Raw genomic sequence first — 24,434 nt, 5'->3', positions numbered from 1 at the left:
ATGGATTACGACGTTTAGTTTGCACAAAGCCCGGCGTCCTAGTGTGTTAACGGGTGAGTTATTGGCTATAACGAACGTTTCCTCAATCACTCTACCTTCTACTCTAACTTCTATGGGCTTGGGAAATGGATCTGCCATGCTGACGCCAGCTATCCCCGCTGTTTCTATAGTCATAGTACTCTCAGGCAGTGCCACTACATTTGATTAAATTAGATTATGAGGACACGTAGTCCTCTCTTATTGTCATTTAGTAATGCATGCATTAAGAAATGATATAATATTCCTCCGGTGTGATATCACAGAAACACAGGACAAACCAAGACTGAAAAGCTGACAAAAAACACATAGTTATAACATATAGTTACAACAGTGCAGCAATACCATAACTTGATGAAGAACAGGCCATGGAACAGTAAAAAAGTTCAAAGTCTCTCAAAAGTCCCACATCTCACGCAGACGGGAGAAGGAAGAAAATTCTCCCTGCCATGCCCGACGACAGTCCGACTTGAGTCGTCAGAAAACTTCGAGCTCTGATCAGCCCTCCGACACCGAGTACCGAGAACCATCTCTATTGGAATGCTTCGACCTCAGCCTCGTTCGCCATCAGCAGGCAAAGCCGGGGGTTTGGGGGCCTTCCCTCCAGAGATTCTCGATCCAACAGTAACAGGGGCAGCGCACCGGCATTTCAGAAATTTCTCCAGATGTTCCTCTGTGCTTTCACGTCTGTCTCCATCAAATCAGAATTGTCCACGGTCCCTACTAAGGGGCTTACGGACGATATAGTGGCCCTGAATTCGATCAGGACATGTCCTCGTTTGTTTACTGTTTCTACATCCAGGAGTGGATCGTCTAGCGGATTCACATGGAGCCTGATCATCGCCACTTGTATCGTCTTCCCCTCGTGACCTCCCTACTGGGACCCGAAGGGCTCACGCAGAGTGAAACATGTCACTTCCCGGGGGTGTTCGCTGGTCATCCTTTCTCACTGCCCTCGCCTACCCCTTCCCTCCACGCCGCCTCGGCTCCCTCTGACCTAATGCCCATTTCGCCCACATTTCCTACATACATCCTGCCTCTTGTCTCGGGGTCTTGGCCGAACTCCCGCCGATAGAATGCAGAGAGTTGGTATAAATGGGTGTTTCTCCGGTTGGCTGTCTGTGGTCAGTGGGGTGCCGTGGAGATCGGTGCTGGGCCCGCAGCTGTTTACCATTTACATTGATGATTTGGAAGAGGGGACTGAGTGTAGCGTAGCAAAATTTCCTGATGACATTAAACTGAATGGAAATGCAAATTGCACAGAGGATGTGGAGAGTCTGCAGAGGGATATAGATAGGTTAAGTGAGTGGGTTAAGATCTGGCAGATGGAATACAACGTTGGTAATTGCGAGATCTTCCACTTTAGAAGGAATAATAGAAGAGCAGATTGTTATTTAAATGGCCAAAGACTGCAGCATGCTGTTGTGTAGAGGGACTTGGGAGTGCTTGTTCATGAATCGCAGAAAGTTTGCTAGCAGATGGAACTGGTTATTAAGAAGGCAAACGGAATGTTGGCCTTCATTGCTCCAGGGATTGTATTCAAGAGCAGGGAGGTCATGCTGCAACTATACAGGGTACTGGTGAGGCCACACCTGGAGTACTGTGTGAAGTTCTGGTCTCTATACCTGAGGAAGGATATGCTGGCTTTGGAGGCAGTGCAGAGGAGGTTCACCAGGTTGATTCCAGGGATGAAGGGGTTAACCTGTGAGGAGAGATTGAGTCGCCTGGGACTGCACTCTCTGGAATTCAGAAGAATGAGAGGGGATCTTACAGAAACATACACAATTTTGAAAGGGATAGATAAGATAGAAGTAGGAAAGTTGGTATTTGAGCCTGGAACTAGGGGACATTGCCTCAAGAGTCAGGGGTGAAGATTTAGGACGGAGATGAGGAGAAACTGTTTTTCCCAGAGAGAGGTGAATCTGTGGAATTCTCTGCCCAGGGAAGCAGATGAGGTTTCCTCACTAAGTTTATTTAAGATACAGGTAGATAGGTTTTTACAAAGGGGAATTAAGGGTTATTGGGAAAAGGCAGGAAACTGGAGCTGAGTTTACGGACAGATCGGCGATGATCTTATTGAATGGCTCGATAAGCCGGATGACCTACTCCTGCTCCTATTTCCTATGCCTCTTATGTTAAGTTTGTCCCTGTCTCCTGTCATATGAATCTGAAGTTCCATTACTCAATAGCATACATGCATTATAAACGTGTTTATTTCTAATGACCATATCATGTGTGTCTTTCTTCTCTTAACTGCCCTGGAGATTTCCGTTGTAAGTGGACTGCTCTCCTGAGAAACACGTACAACAGTCGCAGCCTGTGGTCTTAATGGACTGCTTTGTATTCTGACAGTATCTTTTTTTCGGGTTTCCCAGTGCCCACCGCCTATTCAACAATGCACCTCCAGCGGTTCGCTGACTGTCATGTCCAGCCCCAGCTCCAGGCACTCCCTGGCGATCCCCAGGTAGCGGCCGTATCAGTCTGCTCCATTGACATCTCTCCATTTCGAAAGCCATAGAGTATTGCTTTTTATACCGAGAGCCAGGTTTTCGTTTTAGCCCCCGCCCCCCCAGACATAGAGAACTGACGTTGACCAGAGCGCAGCCTAATCTGGGCTCAGACGTGTCTGGATTTGTTTCAGGACCAGGGGAGGATAGGGGAGGTGGAGGGGTGCCGCGGCTGGGTTTAAACGGGTGGATGTCTTCTCTCTGTACCTTTTGCCCCTGAACTCAGTCCTTACTGCAGAACTCGAAATCAAGCCCCGGCTCCTCACCTGTCCTCTGAGTCGATGCGGCTGAGAGACTCACCGTCCGACCAGTTCTTCAAACTGCCTCCAGCTGCAGTTTCCATTCTTTGCCACTTTGGTTGTTTATTCGTCTGTGTTTGTGTTTTTATTTCTTATTGATTCTATTATAGTTCTTAGTATCTACTATGAATGACCGAAAGATAATGAAACGTAGACTAATATTACGGTGATATATACGTACTTCGATGGAAGATTGATTTTGAACTTTGAAGTTTGAAGTCTGAACATGACGTTCCTTTACTCTTCTCCTCATTCAGCATATCAAACGGACATCCTCCCGCATACAGATACCCTACTCGTGAACTGCAGTTCGTCCAAATGGCGTGTACAATCTATCCCTCTGTCTCTCCAGGTTCCTCCTTGAATCTTCGTGTTGGTAGAAAACTGAATCCATCTAAACAATTAAATGCCTGAACACTCCAAGTGATGACTTCCAGCGATTTATTACCTTATCTTTTACTTCAATCTTTGCGACTCAGTACAACCCACGCAGGAGAATGGGTTATTGGGCGAACAATGAGAAGGATGGGATAGACCTATAGGAGCGAGCAGAAAGCCGGTGGGGGCAAATGCCAACATTTCGCAGAAGAAATAAACGGGCAGAGTATTAGTGAACTGGGGAAAGAATGCAAAGTTCTGAGATGCAACGGGACTTGGGAGCCCTCGTACAGGATACCCTTAAGGTTAACCTCCAGGTTGAGTCAGTGGTGAAGAAGGTGAATGCAATGTTGGCATTCATTTCTAGCGGAATAGAGTATAGGAGCAGGGATGTGATGTTGAGGCTCTAGAAGGCGCTGGTGAGACCTCACTTGGAGTACTGTGGGCAGTTTTGGTCTCCTTATTTAAGAAAGGATGTGCTGACGTTGGAGAGGGTACAGAGAAGATTCACCAGAATGTTTCCGGGAATGAGAGGGTTAACATATGAGGAACGTTTTTCCGCTCTTGGACTGTATTCCTTGGAGTTTAGAAGAATGAGGGGGGACATCATAGAAACATTTCGAATGTTAAAAGGCATGGACAGAGTGAATGTGGCAAAGTTGTTTCCCATGATGGGGGAGTCTAGTACGAGAGGGCATGACTTAAGGATTGAAGGTCGCCCATTCAGAAAAGAAATGCGAAGATTTTTTTTTTTATCCAAAGGGTGGTGAATCTATGGAATTTGTTGCCACGGGCAGCAGTTGAGGCTAAGTCATTGGGTGTATTTAAGTCAGAGATTGATAGGTATCTGAGTAGCCAGGGCATCAAAGATTATGGTGAGAAGGCGGGGGAGTGGGAATAAATGAGAGAATGGATCAGTTCATGATAAAATGGCTAAGCAGACTCGATTTGCCGAATGGCCGACTTCTGCTCCTTTGTCTTATGGTCTTATGGTCTAAACATCGTCTTCTTCCTTGTTAAATATTGTATCAGTTTTCAGACGAACGTCACGGGGCCGTAGGAGCCTGATGATCTTTATGAAGTCCTTCCAGGTTGTGGAGTGCAGGATACAATGTTAATCTTCATCCTGTCTGGAAATATTCTTTTGTTATATTCTCCCATCGTCTGTCAATGACATTTATGTTCATTTGAGTTGATTGTCCACTCACTGTACTCAGCCATTGCTCGTGAACCTTCACTGACGTTTTGCACTCTATGTCCACTTGTGAATACGTCATCAATGCGTCTCAAACAGGTACAGAGAAACTGACTTGCAGCAGCATCACAGGCAGGTGCATTCAGATAACACACAGAACAGAAATTATACAATTCTCTGTCAGTAACAATATAGAAATATGTTTTACGTCATCCTGCTAACAGGACCAGAACAACAGGGGCTGAGCGGCGGCTCATCTCAGACGGTTCGGTGTGAAGGTCTCACATCTCGGACCGACCCCGGCAGATTCTGTCAAGGAAGCGAGGCGAGGCCGCCAGTTCGGGAAAGTTCATCCCCTCCCCCTTCAGGTTTCACCGATCACCTTGTGTTTCTCTCTCCCTCCCCCACCCCCACCTTTTATTCTCCAGTCCTGCCGAAGGGTTTCCGCCTGTAACGTCCCAATTCACTCTCACTATGGAATGAGCAAAGTCACTTTAACCCTTTCTCCAGCAGGGAAACCGATAATACCTATACCCTGATATAGGAGACACCACTTACATCTGATCCCGTAACCGGATGGTGTTCAGCGCGGTGCCGGGTAACCACAGTCTGACTTCCTGGATGAGCGATAATGGACCTGGATCAGAGTGCTTAAGCTGCACAGACAGTTCAGTCTGAGATGAGGCATAAATTGACATTTTCGGACTCCAATGGGTGCTAAATAACTCGCACATCACCTGACAACAGATGACGGGCGCGCAAGGTTTCCCAAATGGTCTCATCGTGAGCCCGCGAGCGCGAGAGTAATGAGCTCCGCGAGAGCGCGCGTGTCGGGCAGTGGGCGGGGCGGTGAGCTGAGCTGGTGCGCGAGAACCCCAGGGAGTCTGCACCGGGATTGACAGGGAACGGGGAGCGTGTCTCTCGGTCCGATACCGTGCTGTCCAGCACCCCGAGTTAGTCATAAATCCGACCCCCTAACGCAGCTGGGGCACATAAATAACCCACAAAGCTGGACTGTACCTCCTCCTAAAGATGCTGCCTGGCCTGCTGCGTACACCAGCAACTTTGATATGTTTGCGTAAGTAATTAATGTTTGTTTTCAGTTCAAATACATAAATAAAGTCCTATCTCCCTCCAATGCAATCATTATACCAGCTTACATTAATTAAATTGTCAGAGTTTTTTCTGGTCAGCGGACCAACATGCATAACCGGACCACACGGGCCCCTCAAAACTGCTGATGCAGATACTGACATCATTGCTGAACTGATCCAAAATTTCATCATGCATTCCCCATGTCCATCCCTGTAATACTTCAAACCCGCTGTTTATCAATAATCTCAGCCTTCGACAGAATCAAAGACTTAGCGTCCACTGGCGATAAACGAGAAGAGTTCAAATAGCTCACAATCGACACAGGAACAATAGATGTATTCGTCTGAAATAAGAAACTCTGAAAAAGGAACGTGTGTTCGCTGTACAGCTCTCACACCCTTGCTTTGAAACAGGAGGCCATTATTTTAGAGCTGATCTTAATCTTTACCTAACCTGTGGAAAATTTAAATCATGCAAGCAGGAAACAGTTGGAACACAAAAGGCACCACAGCCAGAAGCGATTTAAAAAAAACAAAAATCTCCTTGATCGCTGATCCAATGCACAGACAACTCGGCGTTTGGACATAAAGATCGGAAATAAATATCAGAAGCTGAATTATTTTCACCTTAATTCCCGAAGAATACTCTGATAGTGTGGATACGGTGTATCGTTTCTTACAAATAACCCCGCCCACCGCCCCACACGGTTCTCTCGTAACCATGGTAACACACACAACACTGGAGGAACTCAGCAGGTCAGGCAGCTCTATGGATGGGTGTAAACAGTCGACATTACGGACCGAGTCCCTTCATCAGGACTGGAATGGAAAGGGGAAGCGGGCAGATGATTGACTGATATGGAAGGTGCGGTTTGTTGTTCTGTGAGACTCAGTGCTCAGGGTCTGTGAGCAAGCAGCAGCCTGTCCCGGCACATTCCTGAGAACAGGGAGCGGCCGTTCCGCTGAAATCAAATCCAAACCGGTTGGACAAAACACTGTCAGTCAAGCGTGAAGAAAGTTTAATCTTTCCTGCTACAGGGAAGAGCGATAGAGCCAGTGACGCGATGTAAAGTACATTAGCTGGGGTCTCGAAGGTCGACTGCCGCGTGGGATGTTTCACATGTCACTACCGGGGTGAAAGATTTCTTCTGCTCGCACTCAGTAGTAACCACCCTTGAGAGTATTTCTGGTTGATGGCAAAGACCTCATTTCTTTTAATCCATTTGGACAGTAATTGACTCGTTAACATGAACATGTCAGGACTCCCTTCTCCCACTAAATTCACTCCCGATCCCGACCAAAGCCGAGCCTCGCTGTAAACACTAAATAATTGTGCAGAATCATAGACAACACTTACCTCTGATGTTGTAACCGGACGGCTTTCAGTGTGGTCCCGGGAAATCAGTCTGACTACCCGGGTGACCGACAATGTTCCTGTGCCGGTGTTCTCACCCTGTACGGAGAGTTGAGTCTGAGCTGCTGTTCCCGAGGCCACTCGGCTGTGATGTGTCCATCGTTCATTACAGATAGACAGGGCCGGCTGAGCCGGGGTAGAGCGGGACTGCCGCAGTCCAGGTCACACTACCTCTCACCGGCTCAGGACGGGTCTGACAGCGGGAGCAGGCGGGAGTGGGATCGGTGTAGCAAACACTGAAGAGGAAAACAAACAGGCTCAATTAACCTTTCTGTCCAGATTTCCGTGTCGATCTCTCCTTTTTCTTTCATCGCAACCAGTGGGGCGGAGTTTCTCCATTTAACTCAGCGAGTCCCAGGCTGCGAATTTGATCCAGCCCAGGTTCTGGGAGGGTCTGATCTCCGCTCCGTTTGTAAACAGGACTGTCGGAGTAGGTATAATTTCAGCTCAAACGTCCCTCACTTGTTCAGGCACAGGGAACCGCATTTCTGCTGAAATTAAACCAAACACGTTCGACTATATTTTTCCACCAAATGGAAAGAAAACTGGGAGAGATTATTGCATTTCCAACCGGACAACTATTGCCCCAAGAAACCTCCTCGCCCACGGTTAACAGCGGGTTTCATTTCACAAGCAGAGGTCGTTGATCCACACCCCGCCGGAAATACTTGTTGAATTTATTTCTCTTAAAAGTAATTTATTCCAAATGGTCCTAAGTTTTACCGAAGAAGTGACGCGCTCACTGAAAATTATCACACACGTTGAAATGGCCGACAGGGAGGGAATGACGAACTGATTGAAATGAGCACGGGGGAGGGGGGAGTTGTGTGCTGATTAAAAATGGGAGCATCACTCCCCTCTATCCCCTGACCTAACCCTCACTATCACCATCCCTCTACCCCATCTATACCCACCATGATTTTGTAGACGTCCATCAAATCTCCCCCAAATCTTCTGCGTTTCAAGAAACAAAGTCATAATCTACTCAATCTTCCCTTATAACTCAGGTCCACCAATCACAGCAACATCCTTTTAAATTTTCGTTGTACTCTGTCAACCTTATTTACATCTTTCCTATAGGTAGGTTATTAAACTGCACACAATACTCCAAATTAGGCCTCATAACCCTCTTAAATCATGCAATCTCCTGTACTGAATACTTTAATTTATGCAGGCCAATGTGCCAAAGATTTCTTCACTACCTTATTTAGTTGTGCTGCCACTTTCAATGGATTGTGGACCTGTATTCCCGGGCGCCTTTATTCTACCGCACTCCTCAGTGCCCTACTGCTCACTGTGTAGTCCTATCCTGGTTGATCCTACCGAAGTGCAACAGCTGACAGGTCTGCATCCAATTCCATCTGACATTTCCCTCCTGATACAGATCCCGCTGCAAACCCTGATAGTCTTCAATCGCTGTCAAATACACCCTAAACCTTGGTGTCACCCACAAATTTGCTGATCCGGTTAATCTAATTATCATCGAGGTCATTGATATAGATGACAAACAACGGATGTCAGCACCGATCCCTGCGGAATTCCACCAGTCACAGGTCTCCAGTCAGAGCGGCAACCATCTGCTACCACTATTTGCCTTCCTCCTCCATGCCAACGTCTACTCCCATTTACTACCTCACCCTCAACACCAAGAGAATAAAATTTATTAATCAACACCCTATGCAGGACCTTGTCAAATGCCCATTTAGAAAATATCCAGTGCCTTTCCTTCATCAACTTTCCTGGTAACATTCCTCGTGCCTTCTTCAAAAAACTCAGTAAGATTGTCTAGAACACATGAAGTCATGTTGGATATCCTTAATCAGTCCTGTTTATTTAAATACTGCTATATCCCGTCCTTCCAATGTCTTCCCACAACTGATGTCAGGCACACTGGCCTATAATTTCCTGGTTAATTTTGGAGCCTTTTTTAAACAGCAGATCAAAATTAGCTATCCTCCAATCTTCTGGTACTTCCCCTGTCTTTGAGCATAACATAAACATATCAGCTACGTCCCTGTAATTTCTGCATTCGCATCCATTGGGGTCTGATGGCTGAACTTCTTAGTCGCTGGGGATATATACACTCGAATTTGCCCAATATGCCAAACACTTACTCATCCATACTCTGTATAACATCCATGGCCTCACTTCTCCTTTGCCTCACTTCTATAGATTCTCTTCCTGAGTGAACACAGAAGCAAAAATCCACTTAAGAACTCCTCTATCTTTTTTTGCTCCATGCGTACATTACCATTCTAATAATCCAGATGATCAATTGTGCACCCTGCAATCTTTTGCTTTTAAAATATCGGTATAATCCCTCACCTTGTCTGCTAGGACAACCTTATGCCACCCGATAGCCATTCTTTCCTCAATGTTATCCTGTATTTCCTCGACTCCAAAAATACCTCACATTTTTTCTACCTGCCTACACCTGTTATGCACCTATTTTTTTTCTATACCAGGGCCTTAATCTCTCTTGATAAACTGGTATATTTACCTTTTATTCGGACAGGCACATAAATACATTGAAGTCTACAAATTGTATCTTTCAAGGTTTCCCATTTACCAAGTATTCATTTGTCAGAATATAGCCAATTCACACTAGTCAGATTCTTTCTCATAACATCAAAATTGTTCTTTCTCCAATTTAGCATCTCAACCCCTGGAGCAGAGCTATCGTTGTCCACACTTCCTTTGAATCTGATGACATTATGATCACCGATGCAAAGAATTTCCCTACACAGACTTCTGTTACATGTGTCCTGTCCCAGTCCCTAATGGGAGATCAAGAATCACACTTGAGTCTTTTGGACTTCAATGTACTGATTAACAAAACTTTTCTGAAGACATTTGTCAAATACATGAGTACATCTACTTAATTTACAGTATGAGAGTTCCAGTCCGTATGTGGAAGGTTAAAATCAAATTATAACCAATTATGTTTCTTGCAATTTTCTGTAATGTCTACTAATTTGTTCCTGTAAATCCCTCAGACTCTTGGGTGGTCTATAAGACAGACCCATTAACATGTTTAAACAATTTTAATTTCTCCGATCTACCCATAAGACCTCACTGGATGAGTTGCCCCATCTGTCCTTACTGCACACTGCCGTGACATTTTCCCTGAGTAGTGAAGCCACCCCTACCCCTTTAATCCCTCATGCTCTGTCATGTCTAAAACAACATAACCCCAGAAAATCGAGCTGCCAGTTCCCTGCAAGCCAGTCTCAATAATGGCAACAATATCATAATTCCATGTGTTGATCCATGACCCAAGCTCATCTGCCTTTTCCTTCAATACTGTTGCATTGAAATATAAGCAGCTCAGAACACGAGTCACAACATGATTAACCTTCCATTCCTGACTCTGTCTGAGGTCTTAACAACATCTATTTGAGAAACTTGGATAGGTACATGGATGGGAGGGGATGGAGGGCAGGTCAATGGATCTGGACAGATTAACAGTTCGGCAGGGAGATCAGGAACTGTGCACAGTAAAGCTCCCGGTGTGGGAAAGGGAGAATAGGAATCATTCGCAGTAAAGCAGCCGGTGTGGGATATGGAAACCAGGAATGGTGCACGATAATATCCAAAGACCGAGAATTGTTTGTGGAAAACCCCCGTGTGGGATTGGAGACTGGGAAACGTGCATAATAAACACCCCAGCTGTGGAATACCAAGACTAGGAACCACAATCTCAGGGTGGATTTGTTCAGTGATTTGTGATCAGACATGACAAACATCCCTGACATTGTGAATGAATAAATATTTAATCCAATAATTCTGGCCTCCCTCACTCATCCTTGCCTCCTCACCACCACTCTTCACCCTGCTCTCTTCTCCCTCACCCCTCCCAACTCGCCCCTTCTACTCACCACCCATCAACCTCGCCATCCTTTCTCATCATCCCCCCTAGTGCTCACCCTCCTACCCCTCCGCACCCCACAGCTTCACTCCTTCTGCCCCAATCCCATCTCCCTCGCTGCTCTGTCGTTGACGTCATTCTCACTCGCCTGTCTTTCCTCGCCACCCAACTCGGTCACACATCCTCCTCAATGTACAGCCCACCGCCCCTCCCTACTCACTGATGATCTCACCCATCCCTCTCTCCTTGTCAACCTAGTCACACCCCTCCTTACTTGCTGCCCCCCTCACTCACCCATTCCTCTTCGATGCCTCCTGCACACCCCTCCTTCGACATCCCACTCACTCACCCCCTCATCGACAACATTTATTCTACCTTCCCCTCCTACTCTCCCTAACCCTATCTCCTACTATGTCACTCCCTCACTCTCCCCATTTACTCCTTCCACACTCTCGCTCCTCTCTCTCTCTGCCTCTTTCCTTCATCCTCTCTCCTATTCCAATCCCGTCTCTACGCTTCCCATTACCCTCTCACCATCCATCCATCCCTCTCACTGCCCTTTCTTTCCCTCTCTGTACTTCTCCCCCTCTCTATCCCTCTCTCCCCTCGCGCTAGACCTCTAACCCTGCTTTCCCTCTCCCCACCTCACTCCCCCCTTTGTCCCTCTCCCCTTCTTTCCCTCCCCACATCTCACTCTCTTACTCCACCTCTCTCTTGCCCTCTCCCTTCATTCCCCATCTCTCTACTTGCCCCACACAATTTCAGCTTGTCCCTCTCCACCTTCCACACAGTCACCCTGCCCTTCCCCTTACCCTCACGGTCTCCCCCTGACATCAACAGCAGTTAAACGTTTAGTGGGATCCGTGACTGGGAACGCTGCAGCTTCCATACCCGAGGGTAATGTTCGTTAATTTACAGAATGCCGCAGTTGGGAATGGCACAGACTGGTTTATTTGAAGGAATCTTGGAATTAAAAAAAAGCAACTGCGGATGATGAGAGCTGAGGTAAAAATAAAATTTTGTAAACTCACAGCAAACAGGGCAGTAACTGTAACTTGTAACGTTATGGGTTCGAGACCATAGGTCATGTTCTTTATATCACGTTAAGGGTTCGATCACTCTACCCTGCAGCAGAAATGGATAAATACAATATTAACAAACAACACACATCAAAGTTGCTGGTGAACGCAGCAGGCCAAGCAGCATCTGTAGGAAGAGGTGCAGTCGACGTTTCAGGCCGAGACCCTTCGTCAGGACCATACAATACAATATTAAAGTGACTTTGTTCACATCAGACTGAGAGTGATTTGTCGAACCGGTTCCATTTGATTTCAGCAGTTGTGAGGAACGTGTGTGTGGCAGTTTGCAATGTGTCAAAACGCTGTTGGACTATTCTTGGGGAATTACTGTGTGAACCATTCAACATTTGATATTTATCAAATGTTCCTGTTAAACGAAAGGACGGGGATGAAAAGACTCAAAAACATTAGAGATAACCGGGAGGTGATAAACTTGATCAAGAAGGAAAAGGAAATGTATGTAAAGCTTCAGAGTTAGGATCAAACAGGACACATGAGCAGTATAAATACACCAGAAAATAACTAAAAAAGGGAATTACAAAAGCCAAGAGGGGTCATGAAAAATTCTTGGCAAGTTGGATGAAGGTGAATCCTATGCCATTCTATACATTCATCAAGAGCAGGGGAATAACTAGGAAGAGAACCGTAATGCGTTCTCTTCAGTAATCATCTCGAATCACATTAGGCTGGCACCATCCCCAGCATTCACAAAACTGCATGTTATATTATATCAAAGAACACCTCACAAATAACTTCTTTGGAAAAGATCTCTAGTTCAGTTGATGACCTGAAGCATCATTGTGCCTATTTTAAAACACAGAAAGCAAAGCAACTTTGTCTATCAAAATGGAGGATGTAAAACAGTTCCACAAAATGGCAGTCTCCATTTCCAAGCACGAGGCAGGAGCAAAGACAACTGATCTGTCTGCTTCCATTGTCCTTGACCCATGAGACTTCGACATTTTCTTCCAGACTTTAAATCCACCATCATTAACAAATTGACAGTAATGAGTTAAATTGTTCCCAATTATCACCATTCTGCATTGATATAAAATTACAGTGCCGCAGCGTGTCCAAATATATCTGTAGATCAACTGCTGAGATAGTTATCAAATTAACATTATACAGACAGGCTGCAACAGGTCCAGGAGTAAACGGTCCAGATGCACCGACCTCATAACACAGCCAAAACGGGTTCTCGCTAGATCGATAGATAGATAGATATACTTTATTAATCCCGGGGAAATTTGGTAATTTGGGTAACACAGCCAAACGGGTTCTCGCCCCACATAACCTCGCCCCTGAGATAATGAATTTGATTACTGGTGTCCCATTCTGTGCCCCATCCTGGGACACTGATGGCATTACTGGTGTCTGAAACCGAGCCCCACTTGGGTCTTTAAATAGCATTACAGTGCGCCATTCTGCACCCCATCATGGGACGCTGATGGCATTTATAGAGACCCTTACTGAGACTAATCCTGGGGCATCGTGGGAAAATGTTTGTGTTTCCATCGATTTTGGGAGAGAGAGGATGTGGTGGATGCAGTCGTCACAGAGAGTTACAAGGGATTTCAGCCACCCAGAACAACAGGAGTTGTATTCTATGAACGTCTCGGAGATGGGGTTGTTTTCGCTGCAGTTGGAAGTTTCCACATCCCTTAAGAGGCTAACAATTATACCAGTGCCCAGGAAAAGCAGTGTGAGTTGCATTAAAGACTATCGTCCACAGCAATCACAACTACTGTGATGAAATGCTTTGAGAGGTTTGGATGACGAGAGTTAGCTCTGCCTATCGCAATTTTCCTGTATCCGTAATAGGTCACAATGCGAACTCATCGGCTCATCACGAGGCTTGTTTCTCGACTAGAGCTCAGTGTGTAATGCAATTATTCTGACAGCTCTGATCAAAAATCTCAAACCCCTGGGACTTTCTGCCTCCCTCTGCAACTGGATCCTGGATTTCCTCACTGGAAAACTACAATCTGTGCGGATCGGAAATAACGACTGCACATCGTTGACAATCAATACTGGTGCACATCAAGGACTTATGCTTCGCCCACTGCTCCACTCTCTCTGCACCCATGGCTGGGCGGCTAAGCACAGCTCAAATGCCAGTGACAGATTTGCTAACGACACCGCTATTGTTGACAGATTTTCAGATGGCGAGAAGGCAAACAGGAGTGAGATATATCACCTAGATGAGTGGTGCTGCAGCAACAACCTTGTACTCAACATCGGTAAGACCAACACTCTAACTGTGGGCTTCTGAACGGGTAAGATGAGGGCACAGACACACCAATCGTCATTGATCGGTCAGCAGTGGAAAAAGTGAGCGACTTCATGTTCCTGTGTGTCAACATCTCTGAGGATTTATCCAGTGGCCAACGTATCGATGCAGTTACAAAGAATGCACGTCACAGACTATATTTCATTAGGACTTTGACGAGATTTGGGATGTGACCAAAGACTCGCAGATTTTACAGTTGTACCATAAAAATTGTCCTAACTGGCTGCACATCACTTGATATGGTGGGGTGGGGTAAGTGGAGAAGCTACTGCACAGGACCGAAATACTGTCAGGAATGTTGTCAATTCAGTCAGCTCCATCATGGGCAGTGGTCTCCATAGCATCCAGGACATCGTCATGGAGCGATGCCTCAAAACAGCAGCATCAGTCATTAGGGATCTGCTTCACCAAGGAGATGCCCTTTTCTCATTGGTATCACCAGGAAGGTGGTACAGGAGATTGAGGGCACACACTCAATGAGTCAGGAACCGTTTCCTTCCCTCTGCCAATTGATTTCTGAATTGACATGGAACCCATGAACCTACTTCACTGAATTCATTTTTGCATAACTTATTTAATTTAACTTTTAGTGACAGATACTTACTGTAATACAGTTTCTTTCTATTATCATATATTGAATTGTACTGCTGTCACAAAGCCAATAATGTTGAAACATATGCCTATGATATGACACATCGTCCTGATGACTCTTCGGGGATTAATTCTGATTGGTCCATCGGGCTGAAGATCCACTTCCCATGTTCTTCTCCGTTCCCCAATAACAAACTGTGCAGATAGACAGACAAAGATCACATTCCCTATCCCTGGGACCCAATCACAGCCGCTGTGGGGCAGTAATGCCACTGCTCTGCTCGTTGGAGATGGGAAACCATCTTTTTCATTTCACTTTCCACACAGCCAGACTCTGGACATTGCCGATTTGGGGCTGTGTTCATAGGGATATCCCAGGCTTTTTGAAGCAGACTCACTCCACTGCCCTGAGAGGACACTTGCAGTGTGGACGGTGCTGCAGCAGCCCCGGGGTCATCAGATCCTGGACTCAGACACTGGGCATTGGGCAACAGCACAACTGTATAATTTCATATTTCATAACTTTCATGGTTAGTTTCTCCCCGGAGCAGCGAAAGTATAACGTGCAAGAATGTTGTTGGTCAGTTATCAGACTGGGACAACGAGACAATTACTGCTCTAGGAAAAAGAGCAGTTACTTTACTGAATTAAAAATATATAGTTTAGTACAATTTAGCAAGACATTTGGCAGAGTCCCACATGGCAGATTAGTCAAGAAGGTCCAGGGGTTTGGCATTCAGGATGAGGTGGCAAACTGACTTTGACATTGGTTTCACGGGAGAAGCCAGTAAGTGGTGGAAGATGGTTTGACTCTCTGACTGGAGACCAATGACTCGTGGAGTGCAGCGGGGTTCAGTGCTGGGTTCATTATTGCTCATCATCTCTGTCAACGATCTGGATGATTTAATTACTGCAATAGTTATAGAACATAGAATAGTACAGCACAGTACAGACCCTTCAGCCCACAATGTTTGCCAACCCTCAAACCCTGCCTCCCAGATAAGCCCCTACCTTAAATTCCTCCATATACCTGTCTAGTAGTCTCTTAAAACTTCACTAGTGTATCTGCCTCCACCACTGACTCAGGCAGTGCATTCCACGCACCAACCACTCTCTGAGTGAAATATCTTCCTCTAATATCCCCCTTGAACTTCCCACCCATTACCTTAAAGCCATGTCCTCTTGTATTAAGCAGTGGTGCCCTGGGGAAGAGGCACTGGCTATCCACTCTATCTATTCCTCTTATTATCTTGTACACCTCTATCATGCCTCCTGTCATCCTCCTTCTCTCCAAAGAGTAAAGTCCTAGCTCCCTTAATCTCTGATCATAATCCATACTCTCTAAACCAGGCAGCATCCTGGTAAATCTCCTCTGTACCCTTACCAATGCTTCCACATCCTTCCTATAGTGAGGCCACCAGAACTGGATACAGTACTCCAAGTGTGGCCTAACCAGAGTTTTATAGAGCTGCATCATTACATCATGACTCTTAAACTCTATCCCTCGACTTATGAAAGCTAACACCCCATAAGCTTTCTTAACTACCCTATCCACCTGTGAAGCAACTTTCAGGGATCTGTGGACATGTACCCCGAGATCCCTCTGCTCCTCCACACTACCAAGTATCCTGCCATTTACTTTGTACTCTGCCTTGGAGTTTGTCCTTCCAAAGTGTACCACCTCTCATTTCAGATCCCTGAGGCACACCACTGGTCACCGGACTCTATGCAGAATATGATGCATTTACAACCACTCTTTGCCTTCTGTGGGCAAGCCAGTTCTGGATCCACAAAGCAAGGTCCCCTTGGATCCCATGCCTCCTATTTTCCCATAAGCCTGCGATAGGGTACCTTATCAAATTCCTTACTGAAATCCATATACACTACTTCTACTGCTCTTCCTTCACCAATGTGTTTAGTCAGATCCTCAAGAAATTCAATCAGGCTCGTAAGGCACAACATGCCCTTGACAAAGCCATGCTGACAATTCCTAATCATATTATACCTCTCGAAATGTTCATAAATCCTGCCTCTCAGGATCTTCTCCATCAACTCACTGGTCCATAATTTCCTGGGCTAACTCTACTCGCTTTCTTGAATAAAGGAACAACATCCGCAACCCTCCAATCCTCTAGAACCTCTCTCGTCCCCATTGATGATTCAAAGATCATCACCAGAGGATCAGCAATCTCCTCCCTCGCCTCCCACAGTAGCCTGTGGTACATCTCATCCGGTCCCGGTGACTCACCCAACTTAATGCTTTCCAAAAGCTACAGCGCATCCTCTCCCTTAATATCTACATGCTCAAGCTTGTCAGTCTGCTGCAAGTCATCACTACTATCACCAAGATCTTTTTCCATAGTGTATACTGAAGTATTCACTAAGTACCTCTGCTGTTTCCTCCAGTTCCATACACACTTCCCCACTGTCACACTTGATAGGTCCTATTCTTACACATCTTACCCTCTTGCTCTTCACATCCTTGTAGAATACCTTGGAGTTTTCCTTAATCCTGCCCACCAAGGCCTTCTCATGGGCCCCTCTGGCTCTCCTAATTTCCTTTTTAATCTCCTTCCTGTTAGCCTTATAATCTTCTAGATCTCTAGCATTACCTAGCTCTCTGAACCTTTTGTAATCTTTTCTTTTCTTCTTGACTAGATTTATTACAGCCTTTGTACACCACAGTTCCTGTACCTTACCATAACTTCCCTGTCTCATTGGAACATACCTATGCAGAACTCCACACAGGTATCCCTTGAACATTTGCCACATTTCTTCCGTACTTTTCCCTGAGAACATCTGTTCCCAATTTAAGCTTCCAATCTCCTGCCTGACAGCCTCAATATTCCCCTGACTTCAATTAAACACTTTTCTAACTTCTCTGTTCCTGTCTCTCTTCAATGCTATTGTAAAGGAGATAGAATTATGATCACTATCTCCAAAGTGCCCTGAGAGATCGGACACCTGACCAGATTTATTTCCCAATACCAAATCAAGTACAGTCTCTCCTTTTCTAGGCTTATCTACATATGGTGTCAAGAAACCTTCCTGAACACACCTAACAAACTCCACCTCATCTAAACCGCTTGCTCCAGGGAGGTGCCAATCAATATTTGGGAAATTAAAATCTCCCATCATGACAACTTTGTTATTATTACACCTTTCCAGGATCTGTTTCCCTATCTGCACCTCGGTATCCCCGTGACTATTAGGCGGCCTATAAAAACCACCAAGTTATTGACCCCTTCCTGTTCCTAACCTCCACCCACAGAGACTCAGTAGGGAAACCCTCCATGATGTCCACCTTTTCTGCAGCCGTGACACTATTTCTGATCAACAGTGCCACACCCTCACCTCTTTTGCCTTCCTCCCTGTCCTTTCTGAAACATCTAAAACCCGGCACTTGAAGTAACCTTTCCTGACCCTGAGCCATCCAAGTCTCTGTAATGGCCACCACATTATATCTCCGAGTACGGATCCTGAAACAGAAAACATACAGCACAACACAGGCCCTTTGGCCCACAAAGCTGCGCCGTACATGTCCTTACCTTAGAACTACCTAGGCTTACCCATAGCTCTCTATTTTACTAAACTCCATGTACCAATCCAGGAGTCTCTTTAAAGATGCTATCGTTTCGCCTCCACCACCGTCGCCGGCAGCCCATTCCACACACTCACCACTCTCTGCGTAAAAAACTTACCCCTGACATCTCCTCTATACCTATTTCCAAGCACCTTAAAACTCTGCCCTCTCATGATAGCCATTTCAGCCCTGGGAAAAGGCCTCTCACTATCCATATGATCAATGCCTCTCATTATCTTGTACACCTCCATCAGGTCACCTCTCATCCTCCGTCGCTCCAAGGAGAAACGGCCAAATTCACTCAACCTATTCTCATAAGGCATGCTCCCCAATCCAGGCAACATCCTTGTAAATCTCCTCTGCACCCTTTTTATGGTTTCCACGTCCTTCCTGTCGTGAGGTGACCAGAACTGAGCACAGTACTCCAAGTGGGCTCTGACTAGGGTCCTATATAGTTGCAACATTACATCGCAGCTCTTAAACAATCCCACGGTTGATGAAGGCCAATGCACCATACGCCTTCTTAACCACAGAGTCAACCCACGCAGCTACTTTGGGCGTCCTATGGACTTGGACCCCAAGATCCCTCTGATCCTCCACACTGCCAAGAGTCTTAACATTAATACTATATTCTGCCATCATATTTGACCTACCAAAGTGAGCCACCTCACACTTATCTGGGATGAACTCCATCTGCCACTTCTCAGCCCAGTTTTGCATCCTATCAATGTCCTGCTGTAACCTCTGACAGCCCTCCACACTGTCCATAACATGCCCAACCTTTTTGTCATCAGCAAATTTACGAACCATCCCTCCACTTCGTTACCCAGGTCATTTATAAAAATCACGAAGAGTAAGGGTCCCAGAACAGGTCCCTGAGGCACATTACTGGTCACCGACCTCCATGCAGAATATGGGTCGTCTATAACCACTGTGGGCAAGCCAGTTCCGGATCCACAAAGCTACGTCCCCTTAGATACCATGCCTCCTTACTTTCTCAGTAAGCCTTGCATGGGGTACCTTATCAAATGCTTTGCTGAAATCCCATATACACTGCATGGCTCTCCCTTCATCAATGTGTTTAGTCTGAAACAATCGATCGACAAATGATGCAATAGCCACAGCTCTACATACCGTCCTTACACATCTGGAGAAGAAGGATGCTTTTGTGAGAATGCTGCTCTTGGACTAGAGTTCAGCATTCAACACTATAGCTCCATCCAGGCTCAATAAGAATCTCAGAGCCCTCAACTTGACCCCATCTTGGGCAGCTGGATCCTGGACTTCCTGTCAGATTGCCAGCAGGTTATAAAAGTGGGCTCCCTCACCTCCAACCCTCAAATTGCCAACACAGGTGCCCCTCAGGGCTGCATATTGTGTCCTCTCCTTTACTTCCTGTATACTCATGACTGTATCACCACCCACAGCTCCAATCTGCTAATTAAATTTGCCGACAACGCTACATTGATTGGCCTAATCTCAATCAGTAACGAGATGGCCTACAGGAAAGAAGTCAAGAAAACAACCTTTCCCTCAATGTTGCCAAAACAAAGGAGCTGGTTGTGGACTACAGGAGAAATGGAGACGGGCCAACCCCTATTGACATCATTGGATCTCGGGTTGAGAAAGTGAACAGCTTTAAGTTCCTCGGCATCCACATCTCTGAGGATATCACAGTTCCATACTTACCGGCTGTGTGGTGAAAAAAGCACGACAGTGCCTCTTTCACCTCAGACGGTTGAAGAAGTCTGATATGGGCCCCCAAGTCCTAAGAACCGTCTACAGGGACACAATTGAGAGCATCCTGACTGACTGCATCACTGCCTGGTATGGGAGCTGTACTTTCCTTAATCGCAGGAACCTGCAGACAGTGGTGCGGACATCCCTGCGCATCTGTAGTTGTGAACTTTCCACTGTTCAGGACATTTACAAGGATAGGTGTGTAAAAAGGGCCTGAAGAATCATTGTGGAACCAAGCCATCCCAACCACAGTCTGTGCCAGCTGCTACCATCCGGGAAATGGTACTGCAGCATAAAAGCCAGGACCAACAGGCTCCTGGACAGCTTCTTCCACCAGACCATCACACTGATTAACTCACGCTGACTCGAGTGTACTCTATATTACATTGACTGTTCTATTTTTATAAATTACTTTAAATAACTATGATTGCACATTGCACATTTAGATGGAGATGTAACATAAAGATTTTTACTCCTCACGTATATGAAGGACATAAGAAATAAATTCAATTCAATTTCATTTAATTCATCTCAGTCCCGGACAGTGCACCTCCTTTTACAGAGACTGGGATCCCTGGTTCCAGATGTTGTGCATTTCAATGTGCTCACCTCCCAGTCCTCGATTCTCTAAATGAAAGGGTTATCACATTTGATCTTTCTTCATATGATGACCCCACCACTACGGGGATCAGTCTGGTGAACCTTCATTGCACTGTCTAACCTCACCCGTGTTTCCACCATGACTCTTCTCCCACCCCTAACACTACTTCCACCTTCCCACCTGCCCCTCACCTGGATCCACTTTCACTTCCCAGCTCTTGCCCCATCCCCACCTCTCACCTATCTTCTCAATTTCCCATCTACTGTTGGTCTTAAATACCCCCAGCTGGGCCTCTGCAGCTGCCTCTGCTAATTTCACAAATTCGCCACACTCTGGCTAAAGAAATTTTGCTGCATCTCGGTTTTAAATATGCATCCCTCTATCCTGAGGGGCATTCACAATTTTAAGTGTGTGCAAATTGACCGCCTGGGTTGCTGATTGGGATTTTCCGCAGGGAGAGTTAAGTTTAGGGAATACATCTTTCAGGAGCGCAGATAGCTGGTAAATAAATGAATAAGTGGCCGGCAACACACATAAAATTTGCTGGTGAATGCAGCAGGCCAGGCAGCATTTATAGGAAGAGGTACAGTCAATGTTTTGGGCTGAGACCCTTGGTCAGGACTAACTGAAAGAAGAGATAGTAAGAGATTTGGAAGTGGGAGGGGGAGGGGGATATCGGAAATGATAGGAGAAGACAGGAGGGGGAGGGATGGAGCTAAGAGCTGGAAAGTAAATAAATAACAGATGGGGTATGAAGGGGATGTAGGGCATTAACAGAAGTTAGAGAAGTCAATGTTCATGCCATCAGGTTGGAGGCTACCCAGACGGAATACAAGGTGTTGTTCCTCCAACCTGAGAGTGGCTTCATCTTGCCAGTAGAGGAGGCCATGGATAGACATGTCAGAATGGGAATGGGACATGGAATTAAAATGTGTGGCCACTGGGAGATCCTGCTTTCTCTGGCGGACAGAGCGTAGGTGTTCAGAGAAATGGTCTCCCGGTCTGCGTCGGGTCTCACCAATATATAGAAGGCCACATCGGGAGCACCGGACGCAGTATATCACCCCAGCCGACTCACAGGTGAAGTGTCACCTCACCTGGAAGGACTGTCTGGGGCCCTGAATGTTAGTGAGGGAGGAAGTGTAAGGGCATGTGTAGCACTTGTTCCGCTTACAAGGATAAGTGCCGGGAGGGAGATCGGTGGGGAGGAATGGGGGACGAATGGACAAGGGAGTCGCATAGGGAGCAATCCCTGTGGAAAGCGGGGGGGGGGGGTGGGGAGGGAAAGATGTGCTTAGTGTTGGGATCCCCTTGGAGATGGCGGAAGTTAAGGAGAATCAAATGTTAGACCCAGAGGCTGGTGGGGTGGTAGGTGTGGACAAGGGGAACCATATTCCTAGTGGTGTGGTGGGAGGATGGGGTGAGAGCAGATGTGCGTGAAATGGGAGAGAAGCATTTGAGAGTAGAGTTGATGGTGGAGGTGGGAAACCCCTTTCTTTAAAAAAGAACAGGCAGGTTTGTGGATCTTGGGTAGGAGGTAGAAACAGGAAGTGCGGAGTGTGGGAACTATAAGGTTGGTAGCAGTGGATGGGAGATCCCCTGTGCAGATAAAGTTGGTGATGGTTCCCACACCCCACACTTCCCATTTCTACCTCCTACCCAAGATCCACAAACCTGCCTGTCCAGGTAAACCAATTGTCTCAGCTTGCTCCTGCCCCATCGAACTCATTTCTGCATACCTTGACACTGTTTTATCCCCGCTTGTTCAATCCCTTCCTACCTATGTTCGTGACACTTCTCACACTCTGAAATTTTCTGATGATTTTAAGTTTACTGGCCCCCACCGCTTTATTTTCACCATGGATGTCCAGTCCCTGTATACCTCCATCCCCCACCTGAAAGGTCTCAAAGCTCTCCGCTTCTGTTTGTATTCCAGACCTAACCAGTTCCCCCCTACCACCACTCTGCTCCATCTAGCAGAATTAGTCCTCACTCTTAATAATTTCTCCTTTGGCTCCTCCCACTTCCTCCAAACTAAAGGTGTAGCCATGGACACCCGTATGGGTCCCAGCTCTGCCTGCCTTTTTGTTGGCTTTGTGGAACAATCCATGTTCCAAACCTATACTGGTATCTGTCCCCAACTTTTCCTTCGCTACATCAATGACTGCATTGGCGCTGCTTCCTGCACGCACGCTGAGCTTGTTGACTTTGTTAACTTTGCCTCCAACTTTCACCCTGCCCTCAAGTTTACCTGGTCCATTTCTGACACTACCCTCCCCTTTCTTGATCTTTCTGTCTCTATCTCTGGAAACAGCATATCTACTGATGTCTTCGATAAGCCACCAGACTCTCACAGCTGCCTGGACCATTCCTCTTCTCACCCTGTTTCTCACAAAAATGCCATCCCCTTCTCACAATTCCTCCGTCTTCGCCGCATCTGCTCTCAGGATGAGGCTTTTCATTCCGCGATGAAGGAGATGTCCTCCTTTTTTCCCGTTTCGACGTGTCAACCCATCGCCTCCTCCTGTGCCAAGATGAAGCCACCCTCAGGGTTTTATAAAGCTGCAACACAACTTCCAGACTTTTGAACTCAATGTCTCGACTAATAAAGACAACCATACCATTTAGCTTCTTAACCATTCGATCAATCTGTGCAGTCATTTTCAGGGAGCGATGAATTTGGACTCTAAGAACCCTCTGATCATCAACACTGTTCAGCGTCTTACATTTAACAGTGTCCTGTATCTTTACATTTGGCCAACCGAGCTGCCAAGATGATCGTCACTAATCAAATCTCACTGAGTTTTCTCAGGTTCTGTTGAATTTATTGACAAGTGCGCAAGTACGGGAAGTTACAGGTAGAGAAAATCACTGATTTGTGGAAGCATCATAGGCAAGTGCATTCAGATAACACACGGAAAACAAATTATACGATTCTTGGTCAGTAACATTATAGAAATATGTTTCACGTCATCCTGCTAACAGGACCAGAACAACAGGGGCTGAGCGGCGGCTCATCTCAGACGGTTCGGTGTGAAGGTCTCACAACCCGGACCGACCCCGGCAGATTCTGTCAAGGAAGCGAGGCGAGGCCGCCAGTTCGGGAAAGTTCATCCCCTCCCCCTTCAGGTTTCACCGATCACCTTGTGTTTCTCTCTCCCTTTCCCACCCCCACCTTTTATTCTCCTGTCCTGCAGAAGGGTTTCGGCCGGTAACGCGACTGTACTCTTTTCCTGGGTGCTGCCGGGCCTGCTGAGTTCCTCCAGCACTTTGCGGAAGTTGCTTGGATTTCCAGCAACTCCAGATTTTCTCTTGTTTGAATTCGAGAAAGTTAAAGGGACTCACTGCCCAACATCAGACCTCCCCCACTCGGGGCCGACTTCAATACTCACCGAATGGAAATTGTCGGTGTTGCCCCGCAGAGAATAATCCGTTCCCGGATCCCGATCCCGATCCCACCGCCGACTCACTTCAACAAAGTTCGGAAAACAACACCGCCCTGCCCGTACTGAGCATGCGCGATGTCGTCTGCGCGTCATCAGCGCGGTGGGCGGGGCCTCGGAACCAAACCAGGGATGCTGCGCGGGCGGGCTGGGAGATCCCTCCCGGTACTTATCCTTGTAAGCGGAACAAGTGCTACACATGCCCGTGCACTTCCTCCCACAGCACCTTCTGTATACTGGCGAGACCCGACGCAGACCGGGAGATCGACTCGCTGAACACCTACGCTCTGTCCGCCAGAGAAAGCAGGATCTCCCA

The 24,434-nt window shown here is 46.5% G+C and overlaps 1 protein-coding gene across 6 annotated transcripts in view; it reads right to left on the bottom strand.

Annotated features, from left to right (window-relative positions):
* The window catches only part of LOC140208245 (NACHT, LRR and PYD domains-containing protein 3-like), an 81,113-nt gene extending 56,679 nt beyond the window's left edge, over positions 1-24,434 (bottom strand). For 4 of the 6 annotated variants that reach the window (XM_072276776.1, XM_072276775.1, XM_072276774.1 and 1 more), the window contains exons 1-3: positions 24,068-24,434; positions 11,823-11,916; positions 6,867-7,159 (exon numbers count right to left, since the gene is read on the bottom strand). The gene's annotated coding sequence lies outside the window, so the exon portion shown is untranslated. The remainder of the gene's footprint in view (positions 1-6,866; positions 7,160-11,822; positions 11,917-24,067) is intronic. The other 2 variants (XM_072276777.1, XM_072276779.1) reach the window with 2 other exon arrangements.

This window comes from Mobula birostris, chromosome 13 (genome assembly GCF_030028105.1).
Source record: "Mobula birostris isolate sMobBir1 chromosome 13, sMobBir1.hap1, whole genome shotgun sequence".
NCBI classification, from domain to species: domain Eukaryota; kingdom Metazoa; phylum Chordata; class Chondrichthyes; order Myliobatiformes; family Myliobatidae; genus Mobula; species Mobula birostris.
This window is presented reverse-complemented; position numbering and strand designations above follow the sequence as displayed.